The sequence below is a fragment of the Pecten maximus genome, chromosome 4, assembly GCF_902652985.1.
Source record: "Pecten maximus chromosome 4, xPecMax1.1, whole genome shotgun sequence".
NCBI classification, from domain to species: Eukaryota; Metazoa; Mollusca; class Bivalvia; order Pectinida; family Pectinidae; genus Pecten; species Pecten maximus.
Genome location: NC_047018.1, coordinates 42434707 through 42455698, shown reverse-complemented (window position 1 = coordinate 42455698; position 20992 = coordinate 42434707). Strand labels below are relative to the sequence as shown.

Sequence of the window (20992 nt, the reverse complement as noted above, 5' to 3'; positions counted from 1 at the left end):
GCTATGTCATCGGTCAACGAATCGTTGAACCTTTCAAAGATTGCCTCTTCTTCAATGACCATATTCGACAGATGACTCTCTTTTTAATTTGTCACATTTCCTCGGACATTAATCTTATATTGAGACGAGTTTCAAAAAGATGAACAATAATTATTCTGCATCAAAACTCAGCCATATCTGAAAGATAGATCATTTGTTATCTTGGTCGTACAAGCGTTTTACATGCCCTGCTCCGTAGGACAAAAAATTAACGCTAACGCAACCAAGATTTACGGGCGATTGATGATAGTGGCCTGTTTTAGCTTGTGTTTTAATGTTCTATCCTGTGTATGGCTGCCCGAAAGAAATCTGAAAGATAACTCTGTTAATATCAAATGTTCAACAAAGATGTGAGTCTTAAGTAAACATCTTTCCCTGCCATTTTGATTGATGCATATCATAAAATTTCCAATCTCATATCTGACATTTTATAAAAAGTTAAATATTCAATTTTATTATTTTAATTGACCAACAATCTGTACGCCCGGAGACTTGGTATCGATTTTGGAAATGAAATCATGGTGCTGCAGTGGGAGGTAAACTCCAGGTTTGAATTAAAGTCAGGTGGCAATATATGGCTTTGTCAACAATACATGACACTCAAGGTCATGGGACTAGACCAATCGAGCTGTATATTGTGTTAAGGCCTCTCTTAAAATCGATCTAAAATGACCTGAAGCGGGAATGAGATTTTCGCGATTTTGCGTGCCATTGATGAGGTCGCGAACATTTTTTTTGTGAAATAATAAGACACGGGTTATCATTAACCGCGAAATAAACTATTAAGACTGCCATCATATTGTACAGTCATTAGCCGACTCGGAATGCTTGATTTCAATAGGTAGATTGTACAAGTTAATTAAAGCGCTTAAATCAGTTCACATGTTGATAAATGTATAAAAACAACAAAATAAACACTTTGTTATTCGATACAGGGATCAATATTCGCAAAATTTAGATATCCTGTTTTATAGCCAGATTGCGAAATTTTAGTTCGTTTAAATTTAATTGTTTCGTTTCATATGAAAATTGCGAAATCGTGACCCGCGAAAATCTTTCGTCGGTACGGTGCTATGTATCTTCAGTGGGAAATGCATCTTTGAAATATCTGAACGAAGTAATTATTTTACGTTTTGTCCCCACTGTCTGTTATCGGAAGAGGCGACTTATGTGGCACGGAGTTGTCTTCTACTGTGTGACTACAGTAACTATAGCTTAATTCTGACTTGTAGTGTTTTTCACGTGCATGACATTTGAATAATTCTTATGCAGCTTCGTAGATCATGGAAGCGATACAATATATTTGGCTACTCAATTTGTGTCAGTTTTTTTCCCTTCTTTCATTTCATCTTTACTAATGGTATATCTCTTGGCACCATATCTCATATAAACGTCACTGGTTCGAGACCTTTTAACCACAAGCAGAGAAAACGACGAAATCTATTTTTAACATCTCTTAGCATCAGTAAACATAGTATATTGGTTTTGATCGTAGCAAATGTTTTTTTTCTGGAAAAGTGACTAGTTGATAATATGAAAATTAATCATAACTGACATTTGACAGTATCTGCATTCCCGACCTACACGAAACTGCACACAGCATAATTGAATTTGACGTATGGCATCTAATATAATGATAAGCGAATTTAATTTTAACATATTTCTTTGCTGTAAAACTTAGCTCATGTCATAACTTATCAACATACTCGATTAAACCGAATACAAGTTTCTTCTATGTTGTATTATTTGTTTCCTTTCTTAATTTCAAGACTTTTGGCACTAAGCATCACTGCCGAGTCCTAGAAGGAGGAAATTGATTTTTGATGCGTCGGCGTCGGCGGTGTCAGTGTCGATGTCGGCGGCGTCCGCAAAAAAGGTTTCCGTGCGATAACTCAAGTTCCCTTTGGCCGATCAAACTCAAACATCATACAGATCTTCCTTATCACAAGTGCTTTCTTGGGATTTTTTTTTAGGTCAGAAGGTCAACGGTCAGGGTCACTGTTACTAAAAATAGAAAAAAAAAACTGCGATAACTCTTGTAATCACCAAACTTTATACATTAAATACATTTCGATTTTTTGTCGATTTAATGCATATCGGTATTCTGTGTTTGTTATAATAGATGTGGATTTTTTTGTTACAATGTCAGAAAGATAACGAGGGCGGTAATATCTCAATCGGTTAGAGCGCCGGCCACGTAATCTAAGGTGAAAATCTGAGGTGCGTTGTTCGACGCTCCCTACCAATGGCGGATATTGTCGGGAAGCTGGGAAACGGGCCGGTGTGTGCTGTCGTGGTTGTCCTTGGGCAAGAATTTGTACTCTTATTGCTTTGAATGGCATGAGACGGGCATCCCGTACGTTGTTCAGTGAGGTAGTCACATACTACTACAAGGAGACCCTGCCTCAAATTGACCCTGACTGTTCACCAGTCCGATAAACCCAACAAAAAGATAGATTACTTCTTTGGTTTTTGAAAAAGGGTTCCAAGGTGTAGTGATAAAGTTCCCTTATACAAATATGCTGAGAAACAATAGGCAAATTTAATTATGGATAGGTAAACAGCAAACACAATTTCATTGCAATCTAGCCTTTCCCGGTGTATTCATCGGGGTTTAAAGACACACAGTTTATCGTCCAATCAGAACAAAGGACGACACCCTCTGTTCTGATTATAAATCAATGGCTCTGCCTTTGTAATGAGGAGAGTTTTTTGTGTCTGTATTGTCTCTGGCCGATGTTCCCTGTAATATAGTCAACATAACGTTTTCTTTATGTTTTGTAATTATCGAATAAGTACCGCATGTTGATGAGATTGGTAGACCAACAGCGTACCATGCCATTTTGTATCGGAATGTTGCTGTGTCTTGATTAATCAACGCATGTAAGAGGGTTTTCATCATTAAGGATGTTCTGCCAATTACTCTAACAGAATCCATGTTTATAACCTCGTCTGTCCTTTACACATATGTGATGGCGGATCGTTTCATCAAATTTCTCTATAAAAGACTACTTCTCTAGAAGGAATATAGGGATGTTGACACGAATCACTCCAAGGCCGCTGAAACTTTTATCTGCCAGACATTCTGCAATTCAGTAAGGCAATCCAGTTAGTAGAGATAAAGGAATATTAACATAGTTTGGCATACACCATATGCATGTTTGTGTCAAAGAAAAATCTAATCTGCATCGCTGAAAAACATGGCCCCGGAGCCAAACGATAAATAAAATTTGATTTTAAGTGAAGTCCATAAAAGTTTGATAATAAAAAGTGCGGGCCAATAGGAAAAATTGGTCTTATTCAATTCGGATTTGGAAGATGAAGGGGTTGCTTCAATTACAAAAAAACAGCAGATACATTTCGTTTTAAATTCTTTTATTATAAATAGCTTAATATTTATTCAAAGAAAAAAGAAAGAAGAAAAATGAAGAAATAACTCAACTTCTCACAATTTCGTATATTTGTACTGACGACTATTATGGTGAGAGTTTTTTTTCCTAATAGTAGTCTTTAATTAAATTTATTATACTGGCATGAGCAAGATTCGGACTTATGCGAACGTCCATAATTTTGCTTGGAGCATTTAACTTATTTAGGCTCTTTTGTAATGGCACAAAGATATGATATAAGCATATTTATACTTTAGCGAATATCTCCAGTGCGTAATACAATAACATTGTCTTTGGAAGCACAGCCTGGTTTATACTTTTCCCGTCACTCCATTTTAACATAAGGTGACTTTACATGACTAATGCGTACGAGGCTCGTGTAATTAGTAACGTCATTTTCATCTTCGTTTTATTATAAAAGGGTGTCGTATTTGAACTCTGACCTATATCGGTCGTGGATTTGATGAAGGCAGGCATTCCATAACGCTGTAGTTGGTTTCGAATGTTGTTATTTCCGGAGCGGTGCCTTGTTTTACGACAAAATGAACACATTACGACGGCAAACACTCGAAATCAGCATATTTCTAACGCCCAGCAGTACACCTGCTATTTTGACGAGTGTGTTTCCTCGAGGAGAAATTCTAACACACAGTACTATTGACCCAAGTGTCGTGATGTTTATAGAGCAACCGTAATTTAATTTTTAGTGGTACCGTATTTCAACTTTTAGGCTCTATCTGGGTTTATCGCCCCGTAAAAAGTCAAGGTCATTTTAAGACGGGGTCTCCTTGTAGTAGTTGGTGACAACATCCCGTCACATGCTATCCAGAGCAGTTAGGGTAAAGTGGCTTGTCCAGTGACTTAACCACGACGGCACAGACCGGCCCTTTTGGCAGCTTCCCGAAAAACACAAAACACCACAGTAGGGAGCGTCGATCCACGCACCTAAGGGTTTACCTGGGATTACATATGGTCGGTGCTCTAACCGATTGACCTATCGCGGCCCCTTTTAGCCCCTAGGATCTCTGACAAGTTCAAGGAGGTTGGGACATCTAGCTTTCTTCCAATTCACCCTCATAACTATACTGATATGACCCTGGCTGTTGCGAAGAGGACGTTAAACCTCAAATAAAATGCACAGGAGGTCGTCTGCTCAGCGTGGGATAATGGAGTTGATCTCCCGCCAGATAATACAATGGTCATAAAAACCTTTGTAACGACTATCCGGTAATTTTCGGTACTAATTGCACTGTCATATCTAAAATTGACGTACTGACAATGATAGCAAGATATAACAAACAAACTAATTTAGAATAGACCAGTACATCTTTAGCTAAATTTCACGGCATATATAGTAACGAAAATATCACCACGCGCCTGTTTTGAGCGGTTGCACTGATACGGAGAGACGAGTTTTATTTCAAGTCCAAGAAATTGTAAGCACTTAAACGATCCCTTGGGGCGATCCTTGACTGATATATATAAATATTTATGACAAGTTTATCTTTCACCTCTGTTTGTTTATTCTTTATGAGATCTTAATCTTTCTTCAGAAGTGATTTAATATATGTTTTTCTCCAACAATCTCTGAAATATCAATATTTTGGGGCTGGTCTAGACTCAGTCGCTATGGTTTGTAAAGAAGCGGTCAACAACATTATGGCTGCCAGGGATTTTTTTTTTCTTTTTTTTTTGGGGGGGGGGGGGGGGGGGGGGGGGGCATTTCAGTCTTTAACGTCAGTCGCTGGTTGCTGGTTGCCATATTTCCTGTGTGTAAGGAGGAGTGTTTTCCAGTGATGTTTTACTTACCTTCAGACAAATGGAATTTTGCTTTACATGTACGTAAAACCTTAAAACCATAACACAGTCGTTAAAATAATACAAATGTCATGTTTAGCACTGTGGAGATAGCACGGCGTTTTCATCAAACAAAATAATATTATCGTACATGAAGGTTTTTTCATAGCAAAATACTTTTAAGAGTCTTTTAGTATGTACCACAAAGCTCATCAAAATTGTTTTGTAGGAGGACCACACATTTTAGTACATTTTATATGTGACTCTAGGTTCCACCGCGCGGAGTTTCGTGGCTTTTTGGTTTTATCTTGAATCCTGTGAAATTTTAAGTCGACAGTATCTGAGTTGGTCCCCATCTCAGACAGTCTTTGATGATAGGTCTGTAATAACATCGAACATTAAAAAGGCATCCCTCACCCCCCGGGAATTGGCCGTAGTTTTGTAGGATGACAGGATTTTAACGCCGATGATTGATCGACATAACGACTCCGACAACATCTCGGTGTAAGAGAGAGGGGGTGGGTTTGTCGATACGGCTGGCTCAGCTCCATCTATTACGTAACATTGCGACCTTGATGAAATGCTCACGGAGGGGCACTTGTAGCGAAAATGGCTCTGATTGCCTTAACTTTGCAAACTTGCAGTTCAAGTGAAATATCACTCGAAAGTATAATACATGTCCTTTACCATCAATTTTTAAATAACAATATCACGGCGTGGAATACTCGTTATATATGTCAAATATTTGGTCTCTAGTTTCTTGTGAGTGAATCAACATAGCATTGCAAAAATGGAAGCTTGTTTTCAACCCGCTTTGTATTTGTAATATAAAACTATCGCGTGTAAATGATGGAAAAATTAGATATTGTTTGAACTTTTGACGGTTTCTTTTCAAATTTAGATAATTCAGGAAAAAACTGTTGTAGTATGACTTCTTTAAAATGGCTTCAATTGGTTACTGTAAGCATGGTCATCTGGATGATGATGATGATGATACTGATGATGATAATGATGATGTTCTGTCAATAAAAGACCACTGAAAGCAAACTCGCAAAAGAAAATAAACATTTTTTATTCGCGTAAAACAATCGAATAACTAAACGTAATTTTTGTAAGCTGTCTACCGTCCGTTTCGAAGTATCTTATTTTGCTTTATTTCAGTGATCTGAAGAAAACACGTTTATCTATGTGTTGTTCTAAATAATGGGTCTAATCCCAGAAGACAATTGTGTAAACAAAACTGTTTTACTTCTCCCGAGTGATAAATGTGTCTGAGACAAGAATTCGATTTCGGTAATTAAAGATGCACTTTCCCTTTATTTCCTACAACAGGCGATCGCGAGTCTGTTAATTAGCAAGTACTGGCAAGTGTTGGCGTCCTTAACTGTCTCAAAACCGTGTCGTGGGTGTTTTTTTTTAGAAAGATGCGTTCAATCTATCCCAGAGTGCATTGCAACCCCGTGTAATGAATGACTTGTAATGGAAGGCACCGCAATGAAATCCGGGATAGATTCCGATGCTTTTGTATTTTAAGTAGCATTTACGACCAGATATATTGCTGACAAAGTGTTTCACCAACGATAAAATATCCATGTAGTCTGTATCACTCAACTGTCATTTAGTGGTATTGTCACAAATATACAGTCAAACTTCGTTTACTTGAAGCTGTCGGGATCGTTGAAAAACTTTCGAGTTATCCGATTGTTCGAGTAACACGAGTTTCAGGGTTCGGCATGATATCGTATATAGTATTTGATCTAGAGAAATGATTCGGGTCAAACGGGGTCTTCGAATGATCCTTGTTCGAGTTAAAAAAGTTCAACTGTATCTTATACCAAGTAGTCTCAAAGTGGGTCAATATTGTCAATATTTGTGACATTAAATAATAAATTTTAAATTAGCAACCTAACACTACACAGAGTAAAACTCATTTCACTGAACAATTATTCATTTGTATTACTGATGCGACCTTGATAGCTTTCAATCGTGACCCGAGGCTTATTTGTTTATTGTTTTAATATTTAACTCAATTTACCATTGAAATGGGTCAAGTTCATACTCATTTGAAAAAACTATTTTCCATTATACGATTTGCTAGTAAAATTACTCTAGTTTTCTTCTCTATTTTTAAACTGAATCTTTTTAATAATTAACGCGTATGACGCTATGACCCCTATATAGGTCAAGGTCTTTACTAAAGCAAACTCACCCCAGCATTCTTTAGATAAAAAATACTCACTCTTAATTGTCCATGTGTAGTAAATATTTAAACATTCAATACATTTCATATATGTGACTTTGAAAGGATGTAAAAAGCCATTTCCTAAGACTTTTTCATGCCAAACTCATAAATATATGCCTCTTTGTTTTAAAAGAAGAACATCGTGTAACACATTTGACCTCTGCGATCTTCAAACAGGTTTAGATCACCTTTATGAATTGACTTGATGCAGAATCAACCAAGCGTGACATTTTCCCAATGCTATCACCCTATCATTCTGGTTATTCGTTAGAGGGCATTAATAAGTAATTACGATTTGACCTTGCGATTTTCAATTAGGTCAAGTTCATTCATTTGCACAAAATTTATATCTCATTACATACGCACGTTAGTGGCCAAATGCCGTTACCCTACTTGGTTCGATTAACAAAATGTCGTGCACATGCTAGACGACAGACATACAGGCAGACGATGGATGGAGTCGATTCTCTATACCATAAACCATAGCCGTTTGTTCCAGGTGAGTTAAAGCACGCCTCTGCTGTCTGTACCACAAAGCATATCAGAACTGATACGGGAACTGTCCCTGCTGTCTATCATAACACGGAATAGAAACATTGATCTGAAACAAGGACCGAGCTAAATCAGCACGACCAAGCCATCGTTTACAGCATGCCATTTCATTAATGACACCACCGACAATATTTTCATTACAAGAGAAACATGCTTTCTACATGTAATCATAGCGAGATTAAAAACACCACCGGGAAGTTATCACCAAACCAATTACCGCCCTCTACAGCGGAATCACGTTCTAAATGATCCGTAAGACACGGAGATAGCACACATTGTATAGCGGACTTGCTTCCAGTCACCGACCTTCACGCGCAGTCGGCTAATTTCTAATTGGATATATGTGTTGAATAAGGGTTTTACCTGCTGGGGCTATGTTTATGATAATAACAAAACGATAGCCAGAAAAAAAGAAAAAAAAACCCACCATTATCGGACGAGTGTACAGCGAGTGGAAAAAGACTTCCGGGTTTTCGTATGAACTACATTATTAAATTGGTCTTTTGATGTACAGTCTTCTCTGGTCTTCACGTTTGAACGACTATTAGAACAAAAAATGACTATGAATATAATTCTGGCTACGTTGAAAGATAATTTTATAATAGAGCGCTATAATGAGAACTGAACTTTTAGTGATTGACGAATATGTTTGTTTGTTGAATTTGTTGGGGAATTGTCCCTTGAACAGCAAGTGTTATTTTGACGCTGCAGCCCCTCCCTTCCTCCCCCTCCCATCCAAACATTTAGGCAGGATTTCAGTTGGCCGGCCAAAACGACAAAGAGAGAAGGGGGATACAGAGCAGGAACGGTCAAATCAGGATGGAGTAGTTTGGCATCACCAAGGGCAGCATCCGGAGAAAGTAACAATTGGAGGCAAAATAATACCGGACCTTCTGTGCACGTAGGCACGTAGAGGATAAATGTGGTCATGGTCAGTAGTAAATCATTTGGCAAAAGCCTTCCGTATTGTATTTAAAGAAGTATGTATATCTCTCTTTATTATCTCCTACGAAGAAGAGTTCCATATTCGAGGACTATAAAAAGAAAGAAAGCTACTTCTCTAGAAATGTTATTTGATTAAATCTTTACAAAGCTCTGTATTTATCTTGCTTGATACTATTTCGGAAAGTTCCTGTCAATAATTTCAGAATTGTCCAAGCCCGTACAGTGCCACAGTCTACACAGTGGTTTATAATGTATGAACAGAAGAGCTGGTAACCTTGTATTGGTCTATAACGGTAAAATCTAAATTCTGTTCAGAGGATTTTCGATAGTGTAGTGGAATAAAATAAAATGAAAAACCCAGCATGTGTACTTCAATACAATATCATTACCAAAAGTTTGGCAATGCGTTCCAGGTATTTTTTTCTGAAGATTGGTTTGTAATGAAATATATTGAAAGTAATCAAAATATCGTGATCACTATTCTCAAATGAAACAATTTTATGTTCAAATTTCGTGCTTTTGTCGGTCTGAATTTAATGAAATAACACAATATAGCCATCTTGTCCGGTCGAAAAAAAAGGTATAGACGTCCTTCTAATGATCACGTGACAGAACAGGTCACGGTATATAGAGGAAGGAAGACGCGACAATTTACATGATAATGCACAGGGCTTCAGACAGATGGCAAAGAATGTCGAGACGAGTCTTAACTTCTCGTGGACGAACGAGACTTGGGTCGATTTCCATAGGGGAACCTGCAATTATGATGCACGACATTTGCATAATCATTTATCTTGGAGTTTAGGAATGTTCGAATCTACATCAAAAGCACATATACAATATGCAAATTGAAGAACTTTTAGAAATGCATTCAGTGTACTGTTAAATTGGCAATCTTGGTCACAATAGTGTTTGTACAGATTAATACGTAAAACGGCGTCTGGGTGATTAAGACAGCTGAAAAGGTATATTTTCACGTTGTTTAACGTTTTTCTTGAAATCCTTAATGAAACGGTTTTGTAAATTGTTTGAGCAGGTTATTTTAGAATGTAGACAGAAAACAACCAGACTCAGCTCCAGACGTTTTAGAATTTTTTTCTGTACTTTCCGGTTATTTGATTTTCCCGATAGTCGTCTGTGATAGTTCTATATGCTCACAATGCCGTAACTCTGGTGTCTAAGGGAGATAACTCTATATCTTTACAATCAAGACATAAAGCCGGTTTTTTTTACATGATGTGCGTGTTACCTCAATAGAGTAGAATCTCCCGATTGGAAAATGTATCAGATGATTGGAAGTTGCATAGAACTTTATCTGTTGCATAAATATGGTGCATTGACACGATACTCCAACGTAAGCGTCAAACGTATCGCAACAAATCTCTGTCACTGACATGTTTACCTATACAACTTTATGCAGGCACCATAAACAAACGCATGTAGGACAAAGAAGCAGACATTCACCTCTGAAATATTCACCCAGGGGGGTCGGCCGTACCTTTTATAAGAGAATTGTTAAATGTTGCACTGTGTTAATGTTTAAAACTATTCCCTTTTTAAAATCGTTTTTTTAAGAACATAAAATAGAAAAGGAAACGGAAATTAACTAGCTTTAATTCTCCGCACTTCCATTTAATGATCACGTATCCCAAGAGATAAAACGCCGCGGGTACATGTATTTAACAAGGCAAAACTGTGACCTAGGAATTAAATGTCATGTGTTCAATTAACTGCATTATTGATACCTCCCTTTGGCAATACATAATTTGTACTTGCGATTTATTTATTTATTTTTTCTATATCTCCCAACTTCTGTGCTTTGTGGACCGACACAATATAATATATTATATACGGGTGCGGCCAGATATCCCACTTAACAATACATATCCTGTATTCAATAACAACGGTACCTTCATTCTCTATAAACAATTGGGTTCGGTGTACTAACTAGACGAAGAGCAAATTGTATCCGTATGGAGTACAGTAGACTTTCTTTTAATTGTTTACAGAAATAACATTTGGCTGATTAGAACAGTATAACGGTGTTCAAATCTCAAGATAAACCCGTCCGATGTGTACATAATTAGGACACGTTAACACTTGTGACTCTGAACGCACTGATTTGTTACGATCTCGTTGAAAGTGGTAAAATTAATTTGCTATTTTAAGACAACACACACGCTTGCTTATGCACTGAAACCCTAATTAAAAGTGGACGTGATTGCAAACAGCGATTTTTTTTAATGCTTCTATAAAAACTAAATTACTGGTGTACGTTTCAAAATTATTTGCATGCATTTTCTTTGAGCCCTACGGGAGGGAATTGACATTGGTGTCATTTTGAGCTAGGATAAGTCATTGACGTTCTGCGTTGTTAAACCTGCTTTTGAAAAACGCCGATGCAATGATCTTTGAATGTATACAGAAGCATACAAACGGCTGGAACTGAAGCCTTGAAGTTCCTTAAAATCCTCGAAGATAAACAAGGGAGTCTTACCACATGTTAGGTATATAGCATTCTCTTGAAAATTTAATATGTGGTCCGTACATGTATAGATTGACACCCGGAATATATCATGTCTTGAGAAGATGAAAAATACATATTAAAGCAATCTGAGATTTTAAAAGATTAACGCTCAGATACAAAAATATGTTTAAGCTCCTGTCAAAATATAGATTTAGCTCTTCCATAGCAGAATTGCATTCGACAATATGCATTTCACAGTGTATTTTGTGAAAATTTTGCATGTTTTTCTCATTAAATTTATCACTTTGCTTACCTCTTGTATGTCAATATGACATAGTTGGTATCAAAATAACAGTAAATTTATACACTGTTAACTGTTATAATTGATTTTTTAATCTACATTAGCCTGTGGAAATTATTATCCATTTGTTAGGTATCCCTATCACTAAACTTGGTGTTATGCAAGGAGGTCCACTACGACTATCAGTTTATATAATGATTATTCATTTATACGATTATGGTTTATTTTCATGTATCTATATCTAGTAAAAAAGAAAAAAGAAATTGGAGTGGGGGTCGGCGCTAATGTTAAAATATCTGTAGGCGTTGACCCCACCTTTGGTTTTAAAACTGTGATAATTTTCTTATTCTTAGTGTTATAATGAAACAAGAGACGATTGGATATACAGTGAAACCTGTCTAATCCGAAACCTGACTTTTCCGACATCCTGTCAAATACGACACTGTACCGTATTACCATGATGCTAAGTGTAGTTAACAACAAATACCTGACCTGTAGTTATGTATGACCTTAAGTTGACCTCTGTAGAATTTAACATAATAATTATACCAATGTTTAATGTTTACTGTTTTCAGAAAAAGAAACCTAATTGGAGATTACCCACTAATTGAACTTGTGTTAGTACTACTGGTCATTTACAGGCGAGTGAATATAGGCGGAAACAGAATCGGACACGAAGCCTCATACCACCGACTCTTTAACGCCATTGATTGCTATTCTACGAAATCCTCTTTGATGGGACGAAAGGAAATCTCGTTTGATGAGACGAGAGGAGACAGATACAACAAAACAGTCCAAGGAAAACTGGACATCCACGTCTCTGGACACGGTCATTTCCCGACCGGGGCAATTAGCAAGATTGTCTAAGAAATCCCCCTGGTCAGTTTAGAATTCCAAATTATTGACCGGATGTGGTCAAGGCCATTTCATCAGCAATATTGCAACAGTCTAGTTCACCTCTTAAAACCCAATTAGCTAAATAGCATACAATAGCAACGCCGTCCTTCAAATATACCTCACTCCCGATTTATTTCGCAATTTTCTATTTCATTTGAGAATAATAAAACAGTTATAAATACAATTTTGATGAGTCGTTGGCCGTCAAAATTTTCATGAATCTCGTTTCAAATGGAAGCGTATTTTAGACTCATTTTGACGTCCCAATATCTGAAAGCCTTTGACCGGCTAATATTTCATAAATCTTTGAAGTGGATAGGGATTTTAGATTCATTTATGTCCCCATATTTAGACTTGACGTCATGTAGATATGACGTCACAATATCACTCTTCGAAAGTTTCAGCCAATCAGAGCTTTGATTGGTTCTTTTACCGCTATCCATAAAATATATATGATATAGATGGTAAGGCAATACTAAGGTATTTATTCAAGTCTTGGTCATCCCAATATTTCAGTCCAAAATAATTCGATGGTGACAATTAATTTGTGCCATTATCACGGACATGTTCTCCAGAATTAATATTGTTAGTATGGGTGCAAATGGACTTTCGTACGTCACAATCAAAGACTATTTATTTGTGCTTGGATATTAGGTGAGGGAAATAATCACGTGATTCGCCTTTTCGTACAGTTTTTGATTAAGTAGGCGGTATGTCAATTTTCAACTCCAGACAGACTCCATATCCAATGAGATTACCTTACATATGATAGATTATAAACCAAAATGAAAAAAAAAATATAAAAAAAAAATAAAAATACGGAGATTTCATTATATATAGGTAGTAAGTACATCTTAAAAAGGCAAGCATCTTATTTTCCCTAATTCTTATAAATGTGATTGGCACTTGTACATGTATTTCTGTCTTGAAACATAAAAAAAAAAAAAAATTATTTTTTTATAAGAAAATAAAATAAAACTTTGTTAAAAAAGAAAATATTATAAAATCGTATATCTCCGGCCCACATTAACCATTCTTTGTTTCTGCTGTCCTTGCATCAGTTAGCGCCATCTAGGTCAATTCTAGGTCGCATCACTTGATCTGATACCAGTACAACACGTTTGGAACGCTAAATGGATTACGTGTGATAGGGTGTCAGTGATGGTTTACACAGTACAGACAACTGTCTCAGTAATGACATCTACACCACGTGATAACTAGGTCGCGGACACTTCCGGTCCAAACATTACAGGTCCGCACTCGGGTGAGTCAGTACATCACCAATCGATCAAGTGATATGACATCATAACCTGATAACAAAGCATCTAAAGGAGGTTTGTATTACATTGGTATTGACTTTTGTGACTGAAGTAACATATTTTCCAATTCATTACTATTATTATGAAACACTGATAAGAAATGTTTAAGAAAAAAACTACATCTTCATTAAGTATGATGTTTCATGTCTGCACGTGCAGATGAAAGACTGCTCACGACAACGCCACTAGAGCGACACCTTCTCGTCTCATACACAAGTTCAACTTCAAAGCAGCGGCAGATGAAATGGAAGCTACGAGTACGTAAACAAATGGCGTGCGAATGTCTTTCGTCGTTGATTTACATACGTTCTTTTATTCAATATAATGTTGTACGCTAAACAAACATAATCACAGGCTCTTGTGAACCAGAAAAAAAAAATCTTTTGAAATCAAAGACATTTCCCAAAATGAAAGTATAACTGCACCAAATGAATATCTTCAACTTTCACTTTTATCGTAATAACGAGAAGTAAATGTCATATAATGTGTTAGTTCAGTGCAAAATTGAAATATTCCTGTTCGCAATCCCCTGTGATTTATACAACGCATGCTATTTACGTCGGGCCTCTGGCGTCACTGGCTTGACATATAAAACGCCTACTGTGAAATGTATCATTGGGCGACGGGGGTTAGGCCTATTTGTCTGTTTTACAGTTAAATAACCTTTTAGCGATATTTGGTTACCCTGCCAACACCCACACAAGGATACCACATATGGTCCTATACTTTGGCTTCAAGCTGTTAACAAAGTCATAAAGTTAAATCTAAATCCTATAGCATAAATGTATTAGCCATTCCATAAATATATTTAATATAATACAATGTTTGTGTTTGAATCCAAAAAAAGAAATTTCCAAACCCGTTAGTTCTTTATTTAACATATTTTGTTTGTTTGCTTTTTTATTATTTCTCAGCAAGTCGATTGGGTACAAGTTGAACAATTTATTTAAAGCCTTTTCCCCACAATATAACATTGGTGTATATATAAAAAAGGCAAGATGGCATATAATAATTATCTCACACTCTCATACAATCTCACTTACAAATCATGAGAGAGGGGGAGAATTTGTACAGTTTGTATGAGTGGTACTGTTATTGCTAATTAAAAAAAAAAGAAAAAAAAGCAAAGCCAAAAGTCGGCATGACTTTTAGCTTTGCTTTCTTTCTTCTCGGCACGAGTTGGCTAAGAAGACGATTGGACAAGAATATCGAGACTCGATAGCACTGACCAGGAACCTAACGTGCTCGTCACTCTCCGTCTTGGGGTCCCTCGGGGATCTCCCGAGACAGAACGACGCGACCCCTACCGGTGGAAAGGATGAAAAGACGGTAATTGCATAAACAAAGTTCTCTGCATAATTGTCTGTTCCTTCGAATAATACAGACGGTGGTCGAGTTCTAATCGATAATCTTGGCACAATAAATATAAATGAGTAAAATCTACTTGAATTATGAAACGAATAAGGGTTGTCTAGTTGATTTTTGTGTTTTAGTGTTCAATATGCAGGCTATATTTGTGACAGTTTTATTCAAAAAATAATTTATAGTCGGCGCCAAATACTACATGTACATTAGAAATCCTGGCTATTTTGGAATCAAAATCATATAGTTGCGTAAGATAAAATTTAATGCAGCTTTTTAGGGAACAACCAACCAATTGAAAAAATAGACTTTGGAAACACCCCCTGTGTATAGAAAGTTGAGCCAGGGATAAATTGTCTGGCAGCCACTGATTGGTCAGTATGTTATGAAGTAACAAAATAGATATGTAGCCTGAAGGTAACTATCCATAAGAAATGTTGATATAAATTTTGTAAGTCCGATTGATTTTTTTCCCAAAAGTTCATGTAATAATAATTAACAGGTTAACATTTCAGATTTCTGAGAATTTTTACTGCGAAATTCACCCATTTTCAAAATGGCTACCCTAGAAAAAATTTGAGCTGAAGGACCCAACTTTTTTTTGGATTACGTGTTATATGAGACCCTAAACTTTTGTTATAAACCATAATTGTCATATTGAATTCAAGAATTTAAATGATATACTCCAAAACGTTAACACTAAAGTCTATGGAAAAATAATTGGTTGGTCGGTCCCAGCAATAACAAGTAATTTTTTTTGTAGCAATCACACTGCATTATCAAATAACGCGCCCTACACAAATGAAAATCAGGGGACATAACTCGGGATGAGTACAGTTCGGATGTACTCTACCCGCACTCTTCATATCTGATGAAGCATCCGGAAGACGTTATGTATGTATAATCTGGCATCATATTAATTGGGTAATCTTACTGGTGGGGTGATAATGAAAACACGTTTTATAAACGTTTAGATGAGGAGACATGAGTATGTTAAGGTATGGAGGTAAAAGCTACCGGCTTAACTATGTCTTAAACACGTGTTGGAGGAGGTGGGGTCGCCATGTACCGGTATGGGGAGGTATATATATTATATTGTACCTATGGCTGTAAATATATTTACAGCGCTGACGTAAACAGTGCGAAAAAGATTTTGATAACATGGCATTGAGCCATGACTATATTGCACTTTAGGAAGGTGGTTGGCAAGGTGATGTTTTGTGACAGTGCTAATTAGAGTATCAATTAACCCAATCATGATATCAAACCTGCTGCCTGGTAACGACATTAACATGCCACGTATGCTTTGTGAAGAACAGACGCTTTTCGTTAAATATGAGATGTGTATGGAATACAGATATGCCGACCAAAAATAGCCTGCCGGATTTAAAAAAAAAAAAAAAAAAAAAAAAAAAAAAAAAAAATTCCGTAGCATAGTTTGCCCTTCCTTGCAAGCGAAGTAATACTAGGGATTGTAAAAAATAAAATGTAATTTGTTTGCTCCTTTCGGATATCACAGGAAGGTTCTTACTTTGGGCCGCACGAATCTGAAAATACTTGTCTACTCAAAACGGAGTCATTTTTACAGAATGCTAAGCTATATAGCCCGCTAAAACTTAAGTCCCTATACCAACTAGGATATGTCAAAACATAATTAAAAAACGTAACAAGTTATCGGATTACAATTCCCATGGTGATATTTAATTAACCCAAAAATAACTCGAGCAGTAAATTAAATACCAAAGCTGCTTATTAACGAAATACAAAAGTCGCCGTGACGTACATAGTGTTGATAATTAACAGCTCTTAATTAAGTTAACAATTAACCTCCAGGATATATTTCAACAGGAAAAATACTATTAGAATTAGATAAGAACATGTTTAGATTGATTCTGCTCCCTCGCCATCGCATTCTCTCAAACCGCCTTCATATTCTTCGTCGGCATTTTTTAAACTCCGAAACTGTTTCCTACGGGATATTTTAGATAAGCAATTTCCCTGTGTTAAAAACGTTTGTGAGTCTGGAGTCAAGGTGGTTATTAATATGTTAAGCTGTCAGTGACGTTTTATGATTAATATCTTTTTTACAAACTTCAGTAGCATCTTTACACAAGATGCATGTTGCTGCTGTTGCTGAGCCGATATATACATCCAATGCCTCACTGGTTCCCTCGTTCAAGGCAGCGCGTACATATGTATATTCTCATAGCCTCTCCTGAACATTCCTACATTAAAATTCAATTGGTGAACTTGCTAAGCTCGTTATCAAAGGAAAGACACCAAAATACGGATGAAATCGACATGTATGATAAACTATTTGAAAAATGTTGTTTAACAATTCTTATTTTAAATTCCTCGCAGAAGATGGTTAATTTAATTGAACGAATGTAATAATATTATGTGCAGACAAATAAAATGAAAACCAAGTGTTGAAATTTTAACATGCTCATGTCGAAACTAGCAATACGAGAAGGCATTAAATTTCTTTAACATAATTAGATTTAATCGAAACGTGGAATAATGTATATATACAAAATTTTGCTATTTTTATGGCGCTGTCTGGTATAATAAGGTATACATGAAGAGGTTCATCTTCGGAAAATACACCGATTTAGGATAAACAAATATCTGATCACTCCGCAGCAAGGATAACTAATTGTTTTGGCTTGATAAGTTGCATTAGCTTGTGTCAAAGCTCTTTTGGGCTTTTTGTGGACGATGTACCTGTAGTAAAAGACCACTAGTCATGTGATAATTTGAGGGAGATTCACAATGATATTGACATAAATTGAGGAAGTTATGATTTGTTCACTTGAATACATGGCGACGGTTTCGAAGGAGAGAGAAAACGACAGCGAACGAGAGAGAATGTGATGAAGAGGAGAGAGAAAAGGACGACGAGGGAAATATAATACGATGGCGACGGAGAGAATATGATGGCGAGGGAGAGATTATGATGGCGAGGGAGAGCGAATACAACGGCGAGGGATATAATTATGTAATGGGATGGCGAGGGAGAGAATGGGGCGGAAAAGTAGATTGAAAACGAGGGCAATAAAGATATAATATGACGGCAATGTGGAATAGAATACCGCCGAAGACAATATACGTACCAATACGAAAATATTAAAGTATAACTTTGACAGTATTTGAGTGAGCATCCGATATATTCTAAGCAGCTGATGGTAACATACTGTAGTTGTATCGTGCCGGGGTGGCGAGGTAAGCCGGATTTTGACGGGGGAGAATTAATGAACCGTTATATTGCAAAGCGGTAAGGAATTCTTCAGAATGGCTAGGAATCTCGAGAATGATCAATGTTTAGAGAAATCTTAATCTAGGTGCTGGTGTTTCCCACTTCAAGATCGGAACCTCTCGCTGGCCGATTAATCCTGTGTGCAGGGATGAGTTAGGGCGCTGTTGGAATTATATAAACTCCGTTGAAACGAAGCGTTCATACACTTCAAAACGAATGTGTCTTCCATATGAAAGTACAGTAGTTTCGATTTCATTACAGATTATGTAATATATGCTTCCGCTATGAAATATAGGCTTCGGGGTTGGCTCCACAGTGTTACGTCACGTGTTTTAACTGATATTAATTAAGGTTAAAGCCAAGCAATCGACTCCCCATTTCTAGAATGACAAATGGGGCGCCCGTCCGGGGTTATACGTGATGTAATCCCGGATGTGCAGAACGCCGACAATCACACAAGTTTTGCGGAGTTCGGTGTCATTGACCTTATGAACCTGTTGAGCTAGCTATTTTTCAATTGCTCTTCAAATCTGTCGGATAATATCAACAACCGTATAAATCTATGACGTTCTGTGTCATAAAAACCAAACAAAACTGCCAACAGATATCAACAACTCTATAAATGCGTAGCGTTCTGTTTCAGTAACCCTAGAAAATTGTGACATTCTTTGTAAATAACCCTACAAATCTGTGAGTTCTATGTCAAAAACCCTTCAAATCAAAAGTTCTGTTCCAATAACCCTACAAATATGTAGCGTTTATGTTCTGTTTTAATAACTCCACAAATATGTGATGTTCTTTGTCAATAACCCTACATATCTGAAACGCCCTGCGTTAATAACCCTACAAAATTGACGACTTCAACTATGATCATGTCAGGGTATCGGGCAGATGATCACTGCGTCATTGAAACGTATTTTTCAAGAACGCCGATGTGGCGCAGCGGTATAAGCTGCGGGTATTTCTAGCTAGGCGATTGGGTGCCGTAGATCGTGAGATCGAGGTACGGTCAGGGCACGAGTCATAAAGTTGTCTGCCTTCGTCAATTGTGTTACTATGTTATATATACTTTATATACTTGTTTAGTATCTATAGCAATTACTCGACTTGATGCAGATTCAAGAAACAAATCGCACGACCCATCCATGTTCAAGGTCGACGTTTCAGTTATTTAGCACAGAAGGACTTGGCAATAAAAGCACGGGCCTTATATGTATAGGAATTTGTGCAAATTCCTTTGATTAAGTGTTTTTAGCAACATTTTCCCTGTTTTTTTTCTTACAATCGTTCTGCCATCAATTGGGAAGTAGGAGCAGAAATACATGTGTGTCACGTGGCACACGCTGTCAAAGAAAAGTGTTGGTGGGAATGGGAAGAGGTTGTGACGTCATTCACTTTTGACTGACGGGGTAGAGGTTTTACGTAGCTTCTCACGTGAGTAAATCTTTCGAACTGAACACAGAAGGTTTGTTTTTGGATTCATTCGAGACAGGCAGAAAATAATAATTTTAAAAGTATCTGATTTTACAGATGGAAAGCCTAATGTCTTTTCCTTTCTTCCTTCGAAACACCTTAGGTCATGACAAAATGGCCTACGATGCATAATGTTGTTCAAGTATTCGTATGATCATTACGGCGCATGCACCGGCATGAGGTATACAATCTATCAATGGAGTCTATCTACGGTAACTGGCGTCGCGCGTGGCGTGCACGTGTGAATAACGACAACATGCACAGTATATCTGTTGCAAAAAATCTTTAATTGTAACCGGAAGTGTTAGGGAGATGAGTGTTACACAGTCGATAGGGAATTACTGATGGATTCGATAAAGAAAAATCTGACAGAGAAGTTCTGCTGTTTACTGGGTTTGTTGAAGTTTAGCAGAGCTCGTTTACACATACAAGATTGGTTTGGGAGGGGGGAGCTATGAAAATACGTGTGCCTTACAGAAACACCAATGTATCGTTTTTTTGTCTATTGTGTATGGGGACTTTAACATTTATTTCCTTTTGACAAATACCATCTGATTATACAAACTCATCGAAATTTCTCGAGCAGTTTTCAAGAATTTTAAGAATTTGAGACTGGCCCGATTAGTCATGTTTTTTTCTGTGATACTTTAAAGAGATTTTAATTGAATATGCCAACACCAACTGTTGGTTTCCGTTTCTCTTCATCTTGTTTTGGAATCCTGTTGCCTTGTAGTTTGTGTTCCATGTTTATGATCCATCAGGCTTCAATCCAAAAGCTGCAGTTAATCGCTTCCACGCCCATTTCTGTCATCACACTTGAGACATACCTATTTCATGTGTTACGTTTTAAATGATCGCTAATTTTGAGTATATGGTTTTCAAAAGAACGCTATTTCTAGCCTACGGCACAGAGTTATATAGTTATACAAATAAAACTATCAATTACCACAGAC

General features: G+C 36.9%; 1 protein-coding gene across 2 annotated transcripts in view; it reads left to right on the top strand.

The window, feature by feature from the left end:
- LOC117326140 (gastrin/cholecystokinin type B receptor-like) overlaps nucleotides 1–20992 on the top strand; it is a 104860-nt gene that overhangs the window by 40258 nt on the left and 43610 nt on the right. The window contains exon 1 of one of the 2 annotated variants that reach the window (XM_033882773.1): nucleotides 13638–13963. The exons of the other annotated variant lie outside the window; for it this stretch is intronic. The gene's annotated coding sequence lies outside the window, so the exon portion shown is untranslated. Of the gene's footprint in view, nucleotides 1–13637; nucleotides 13964–20992 lie in introns of those variants that run through there. 2 annotated transcript variants of the gene reach the window in all.